Here is an 8,453-nt window from a genome sequence, read left to right as displayed (position 1 = left end):
CCTCGAGTTGACCTTCTAGGACTGGTAACTGAGGACTCCAGGAGCCCAGACTCTCCCCACCTGACCATGACCATCACTCTATGGGAGCCCAGGGTAACCGGGACTGTAGTAGGTAGGCTAATTTCTTTCCTCATTAACACAGGAGCAACTTTTTCAGTCCTTACCCGCTGTTGGGGGCCCACCTCTACTGCCTCAACCTCCATAGTTGGGGTACAGGAAAAAACCTTGCCTCTACAGACTCTCAATCTACTCAGCATGATTGATAAGATGCACTTTTCTCACTTTTTCCTCGTTCTACCTCAATGTCCTACTCCCTTCTGGGAAGAATCGTATTCTATCGGTTTGATACTCAGGTAGTTTCACCGTCTGGCCATTGGTCTATCCTTCAGCTTGCCTTCACACCTCCCCATCCTGTCCTAGTTTTACAATAAAGATAGCAAGGGAGTGGCAAATCCATCCTTCTGAGCCCATAGTTTACTGTAAACAAATCATCTATCTCACCCTTCTGATGGTTCTTTGTTTTATCCTGAGCAGGCCAGACAGGATGAAGGATTGCGAATCAGGTCTTCTGATGGGTTTTTGACCTGAACCTTTAGGCTGTCAGCCAAAAACTGCATTCTGTTCTTCCTTCCTCAGAGATTAATTTGTCTGTGAGAATGTGAGAATGGGCATAGCTTAGAGCAAGGCTATGGGCTATGGGCTCTAGGCTCCATGCCTCAATAGTTTTTTCTTTACCCCAGATCTTGACAAGATTTCTGCCTCTCTGTTCCTCTAAATGTTTTCTGTAGCAGCCAAAACTGCCTCTCTCTTCCTAAAACATTCTCCTCCATTCTGCCACTCTCTTCTTTAATCTAGCTACCTTTGGCATCTCTCCCACCCTGCATCAAGAGGGCCATAAAGCCCTGAGAGAAATTTCAGAAATTCTACACCCACATTTCTCTCCCAGTCTATGCCAATCTATGTAAAATAATGATCAAGACTACTGGCCCTTCAAATAAGCAGGCTCACTGGGTTAATTACTATTTCCACACATCTCTTTTTCCATAATGGCCCTGTAAGGCTGCCACAAAACACACCAGACACCGGAGTAAGGGAAAGAGATTATTGGGGGAAACCTGACAGACTGGAGGGAAGGAGTGAAGAAGGAAAAGAGGGAGAAGGAGAGCATAAGAGAGATAGAGACAGAGGTCAGGAGATGGAGAGGAAGAGAGAGAAGAGAGAGTGAGAGAAGCGGAAAGAGAAAGGAGCAAGTGAGAGAGGAGAGAGAAAGAGAGAGCCGAGAGAGCCCCGTGTTCAGGAACTGGTCCTTTTAAAACCTTGCCAGGGGGCGGGCAGGGAAGTAGGAGCTGCAAATCCCATTAGGATGGGGGTGGAGCTTGATGACGGTGATTGGGCCATGTGGCCACCTGGCTTCCAGCAATGGCGGCGGGGGCTAGAGCCTAAGATGGTGTCAGGGTGTAGATTGTGCCATAGATAAGACTGTAACATTTTCCTAACAGGCCCCTCATTCTATCACCTCTCAGATTCTCCTTAGGAATCTCTAGAGGGGTTCCCATCTGCTCTGATGGATGTGATCTCCTATTTTTTTTAATATTTATTTTATTTATTTGGAAGACAGAGTTACAGAAAGAGATACGGACAGAGAGAAAGGTCTTTCATCTGCTGGTTCACTCCCCAGATGGCCACAACAGCTGGAGCCGCACCGATCTGAAGCCAGGAGCCAGGAGCTTCTTCAGGGTCTCCCACGTGGGTGCAGGGGCCCAAGGACTTGGGCCATCTTCTACTGCTAACCCAGGCCACAACAGAGAGCTGGATCGGAAGTGGAGCACCCGGGACTAGAACCAGGTCCATTTGGGATGCCGGTGCTTCAGGCCAGGGCGTTAACCCACTGCGCTACAGCGCCAGTCCCAGGATGTGCTCTTCTATTAAACCTAACATAAGAGTGAGTGATAACTTGCCAAACTTGTTTTGTAATTTGGTTTAACAGGTTTTAGATACCAATGGGTATCTCTGGTTTAATGTCACTGATTTACAGCTAAAAGGAGTAAAATTTCATATAAATATGATTTTGACTTTAATTCAGATGGAGGTATGCTATAATATCAGCATCTTCAATCATCTAGCTGTAATTGTTAAATGTAAATTGGGTAAAGACAAATGATAAATGTGTCTAAATGTAAACATTGATACTCGCAGCACCTTATATTCTATAGAAAACATATTTAGGTTTGTTAACAAATATGTTTTCATAAACTGTATAGAAATAGTTCAACACTGCTTGAAAGTAAAGCTGAAATTTGATATGTGATCTTATTTAGAAAATGCTGTCTTAATTTGGTAATTTTTAAAATATTATTTCAAAATGTAAATCAAGGAAATCAGTAGATGGTTAAAGGTCACAGTATAGAAATGTATTCTCGGTAAGGAAGGGTAATAAGGAAAGAGTTTTTTTTTTTTTTTTTTTGAATAAAGGAAAGACATGATCTGTAAGAATTACTTTATCTTGATGGGTGGTTTATTCTAGACTGGAATGAAAAAGATAGAAAGTTTTGATAGTTTTTGTTTAATTGGTGATTCTCTGTCAGTTTTCTAGTCTACTCTAGTAAGATATTTTCTCTTCCATAGTTCTAACTCTGTTAAAATTGTTCCAAGTTATAGGGTGATTCCATGTGCTAACTAATTTAAGTTTTTATTTGTGATTCTTAAAATGATCAAAGAGATAGATATGTGTTCTGTTAAAGTAATCTATTGTATTCTGTTAATGTCTCTGTTCTGATTGTTTAAAATAGCTGAGTTTTTCTACTAAGAGTTAAGTTTATTTTTCAGTTTATGCTTATTCTAAAGCATTTTAGTAATCACTTTATGTGATAATATAAAATTCTACTGATACAAATGTCTAAATGTTAAAAAGTGTAACAATTTTTTGTTACCAAACATGATGGTTATCTTAATGAGAAAGGCCAGAGGTCTAAAAGGGATAAATGTTTTGTAAAACCCTACAGGTGCTTTCAAAAATAACCTGTAGAATAAGCAAGTGCCTCTTGTTGGTTCATGGATTTATAATTATAAACATGGATATTTAAAGTCTTTGTCATCCTCAGTTTTGTATATCAGATTTACTGGTCATAGAAGTTAGAAAAATTTTTTTCTGTGTTTTAATGTGTCCTCATAGGTTCCAAAGGACTTCTTTTCCTTGACCTCCATTTTATCCAATACCTTAGGATAGTTTTTGTAAGCACAGAAAGCCAATAATGTACTACAGTTTCCAACTTTGAAAAAATAGGTTAATTCAGATTAGTAAGAGCAGAAAGAAATTCTATTTTTTGATTAATGGTAATTAAAAAACATTTTAAGAAACTGTTCCTGAAACTGCTTTATTGTTCTATCTTGCATAGGTCTGGGCCTCATAACTGGCAAGGCCTTAAAGCCCACCTGATTATTATCTAGTCTCTTCTGTCCGTTTCTATTTTCCTCTCAATGGGAAAACTTGCTCATGGTTTAGAAAGTACCTTTTGTAGGTCCTGTAATAATGACTCTGTCCTTTGCTTTACACCCTGTCTAGCCCACTTAGGGCCTCGCTTATTTGTAATTATACCCTCTACTCTTATGTTGATGGCTCTACTTCAAGCCCATGTATATTGGTGGTCCTCTCCCCTCACTGTACTTTGTATGATTATTTAGATTTTTGTCAACAGACAACCTCCTTCACCCACAAAAGACGAGTGGCCTTTCTCCCAGTTTTGATTGGGATCAGCTTCACAGCCTCCTTCTCCTTAGTAGTGATTTCAGTAACAACTTTGGGCCACAATATTATCTCAACCAACCAACCCCAAAACAATTCCAAAAATTACAAGAGGAGATCACTAGGTCTGAAAAGCCAAATCACCTCATTAACAGGCATGGTACTGCAGAACAGAGGGACTTGTCCTTATAACAGCTAGAAAAGGGAAATTTGTATCTTTCTTGGAGAACAATTTTGCTACTATATTAATCAATCAGGCCAGGTAGAACAAAATGTTAAAATTACTTGGTTAATGCCACTCCTAGGATCATTGGCTGCTATTCTCACCCTGGTTTTTGTACTACCTTGTCTGTTTAAGTGCTCACAGGGGGTGATGTGATAATGGAACAAACCAAAGCCTTCACCAACCAGGCAGTCAACCAAATGCTGCTATAAAAATATACTCAGCTTCCCATCCAGCAGATCATGACTTGAGATATTGCCCCATACCAGTGGAAAGTGATTCATCACCCATGTAAGCAGGAAGCAGCTCTAGAAGACAGATCATCATCCCTCCGCCCCTCCTGAGCTTTGGGTGCCAATGTAATCCCATACAACACTTGTTTAATTAAAAAGAGGGGGTGCTGTTAGTAAAATGGTGCCATCTCATCTGAGGCCCTGAGGCACCATCTTAAACCCCAGGTGCCATTGTAGGCTCTAGCACAGTTGCCATCTTGTGCAATAAGCTTTGGTCCTAAGTTCAGCCTAGCATAGTAGAAGTCAGGTGATTAAATGACCTAACCACAAAGGTCAGCTCTACCCTACCCTAACGGGATTCTCTGCTCCGACTTCCTTACCTCTGAAAAGTTCTAAGAAGACCTGCTTTCCCGCATAGCTTCCCTTTATTTGTTCTCTACATCCAGCCTCTTGGGTTCCCCCTACCCGACAATAAACCTTTCCTTGCTGTGGACTATTTGCTCTTCATGACTTTAAATTGCTCAGTCAATAATAAATTCTAATGGTAGTTTTACAAATTGTTATTTGATTTATGGAAAAGAAAGTCACCTTGATATAGCATAATGTTTACCATCTTGGTATTTGCTATCTGCAGAGGAGATATTAACTATAAATGTTGCTGATTTATAACTCTCTAAACCTTGGTACAATGACTTCAAAGTAAAAGACAGTAAGATTAGAAGCATGCACATCAGTAAGCACATATTTACCAAATAATAGGTAAGATTTTATTTCTTTGCGGTAATAGGAATTTTATATGAACAAACGTCCCAGCGATTCTCAAAGAGCTTAGAGTCTAGTAAAATGCACTGAGTTCAAAAGAGATTAATATGATGGTATTCATTCATAGTGCTGATCTGCTTACTACTTAAGCTAAAATGATTATACAACTCTATCCAGAAAATATGTTTTGTATTTCTTATGGATTTTCTTCACACACAGCACTTCCAGTGAATATTGTTCTCATAATTGCTTCCATTAAACCAATTTAGAAACCATATATTTTATGTATGAATAAGAAAGGAAGCAAATTAGATTCAAAGGCATACTGTGTTCAATTCTGTGGCTACATATTGAAATTAAGGAGTTTGAGAAATGCCACTTCCTTTAGGATGCCATTGTCAATTGCATTACTCTGCTAACAAAGCTACAGTAGGAAAGACTTGCTTTTACATCTTTGAGAATTAGTAACACTGTAGTCCTTTATTGAGCAAAACTGCAGGAACAACATTGTACTGTAAATATTTTCTGAAACCACAATTCATTTTGTTTCCCAGAAAGATACTTGCAGCTTTTCTTGTAGAACAATTTATTCCATGAGACATACACACACACACACACACACCCACAGAGAGAGAGAATATAAAGTTTGAACTTTGCAGTATGATTGAAGTAGGACAGTTTTAAGTATAGACAGGTAGGTAGGTAGGTAGGTAGGTAGGTAGATAGATAAATTGCTAAGGTTTTTACTTAAGGTCTTTGGATTTATACTGAAGTTTAGTAATTTTGTATTTATTTTATTATTATTATTTGCTTTGATCCTAGTCGCCCTCCTTGCTATCATTATTTAAATAAAAACATATTTTGGAAAGCCCATATTTAGTTACTAAAATGTGTTTAGTAGCCTCAATTTGAAGAAAAGGTGTTGTTTAATGTAACCAGAAGTCCTAACAGTAGCTAATGTTTTTTTATTTTGAAAGAGTGAGTACAAAGTAAGAGCAAGTTGTGCTAATGTTTAGGTAAACTTAGGAAACAAATAAGGAAGTATTTGAGGTTGTTTGAGTTCCTCTGTTCCTTTGTACCAGATGGTCACACTTGTCTTTGCCCCTCCTTTGGTTTCACAATTTATTCCTTCTTTAGGGCCTATGAGCCAAAACATTTCTATTTTGTTCTCAAATTAATTTGAATCATATTTTTTCACTTATGCCTCTCCTGGAAGAAATCTTAAAGAATAGGCCAAATGACTGCATTCTCTGTTAAATATCATTAAAATATTTACAGGAAAATACCATGATAAACTTGTTATTACAATAAGATCACTTAACATAAGATCCATACTCCTACTTGATTTTAAATTGTACAATATAGTATGGCTATCTCTAGGCTCTATGTTACATATCAGCTCTCCAGAAGGTATCTGGCATTTGTGTAGGTGAGCAGGTGTATTAATTTGTTTACTCCAGGATCTCCTCGTGCACAGAGATAAGCATTCTAAGTGCTAACACAAGTAAGGTGCACAAAGGATATAGTTTATGTGAAAAATGAGAAAATGAACACTAGGACATGTGAGCATGGGTTGCCCCACACAGAAAAAAATACCTGGCATGAGTGGTCTAAGGACCAGAAGATTTGCTTGAAAGAGGGAGTGAGGGAAGTGAAACAGTGAGGACACCTGACAAGTCTTCCAGCCCAGTCTATGGCATAAAAGAGACCCACTCCTCCATCAGTTTTTGGTCATGTTTATGAGGTCAGGGAGATATCTCTCCACATTGAGCTCAATATCCATATTTTCATGGTGCCTTTCCCCCAGGTTTCTAATGAGTAGATGTTTCCTGGAAAAGAGTCATTTTGATTGAAAAGTAGGAGAACAGAATTACATGTGGGAACTTGGCCTTCCAACTCAGTAATTCTACACTACCAGCCTATTTACCCTACACTAGCATGACTAAAATTTTATACATGTTTACTTGCTTACCTTTTCCTAAGTCCCTAACAATCACAATTCTATTTGCTTCTATGGGTACTTCTCATAAGTGGAATCATATAGGATTTATCTTTCTGTGTCTGACTTATTTCTTCTTTTTAAAAAATTATTTGAAAGGCAGAGTTACAGAGAGGAAGAGACAGGGAGAAAAAGATCTTCTATCTGCTAGTTCCCTCCCCAAATGGCCACAAGGGCTGGAACTGGGTGGGTCTGAAGCCAGGAGCGAGGAGCTTCTTCTGGTTCCCCAGTGTATGTGCAGAGGCCTCTGCACTTGGGCCATCCTCTGCTGCCTTTCCAGGCAAATTAGTAGGAAGCTGGGTCAGAAGAGAAGCAGTTGGGACTTGAACCAGGGCCATATGGATACCAGCACCTTACCCACCTGCTACATCACAGCACTGGACCCACCACTTATTTGCTTTAACATAATATCCTTAATGTTTTCCACTATCAAATTGTTGCTAAAAAAGAAAATTGGCCCATGATAAATTTTTATCTTGAAAGGAATCTGGACATAACATTTTATGATTTGAAATGGACATAATGAGCAACAACTATTTAAAATTTGACACAATAATCTAGTAAGAGAGCCAATGCAACAACAAAAAAGGACAGTGGCTGTGGGAACAGATAGAAGGTGATATATCTGGAATTATTTAAGTGAGAGTCCACAGAAGTTGGTGACAAATTTACTTTAGGGAGGCAGAGAGTGAAATGACAGAAGATAATGAACTACTTCATGCATTTTGGGCTTTAGCTTCCAGAAAAATGACTGCATTGTATATTACAACTCAGCTTGGTGACAAGGATTATTTTGGAGAGTAGGTGCTAATTTTTATTTGGTTTAGAATATTATGAGATTTTCAAGGTGAAATGTTTAATAAATTGTTATTTGTCTTGAGAAAGCAAGGGAAAGAGATCACCTTGGTTGGGAATTAACTTTTGAACCAATTATATATGATAGTGAGTGGATTTAAAGTATATAAAATCATCATGAAGTGTTACAGTATATGAAATGTAAGAGAACAAAAACAGAGCCTTGAGTAACAATTATATTTAGAAAGAAACATAAGTGTCTTCCAGGTTTGTCCAGTTTGTAAAGTCAAATAAGCCAGGCTCAGGAAACAAATACTATGTGATCTCACATATATGGTGAGGAAAAGTAGACATTTAGAAGCAGAGGGTAGAATGCTCACTGCCAGGGACTGCAAGGGAGAATGGGAAGATGATAGCCACAGGGTATAAATTTTTATTTATAAAATCTATAAGTGTTGGAGATCAGCATAGGAAGAAAAACTAACAATATTGTGTTATTTATTTAAAATTTGCTGAGAGAGTAGATCTTATGTTAAATATCATTACCACCATTATTAATTAATACTGGGTGAGAAGAAATTTTGGGAGGTAATGGAAATATCGATGTGATTAATGGTTCTGATGGTTTAGTGGGTGTATTCTTATCTTCAAGCATGTTGGATTGTATACATTAAATACATACAGCTTTTTACATGTGAG

Source organism: Oryctolagus cuniculus, chromosome 3 (genome assembly GCF_051225735.1).
Source record: "Oryctolagus cuniculus isolate XC-2025 breed Fujian yellow rabbit chromosome 3, ASM5122573v1, whole genome shotgun sequence".
Lineage (NCBI taxonomy): Eukaryota > Metazoa > Chordata > Mammalia > Lagomorpha > Leporidae > Oryctolagus > Oryctolagus cuniculus.
The sequence above is the reverse complement of the archived record's forward strand: the minus strand, read 5'-3'. Positions refer to the sequence as shown.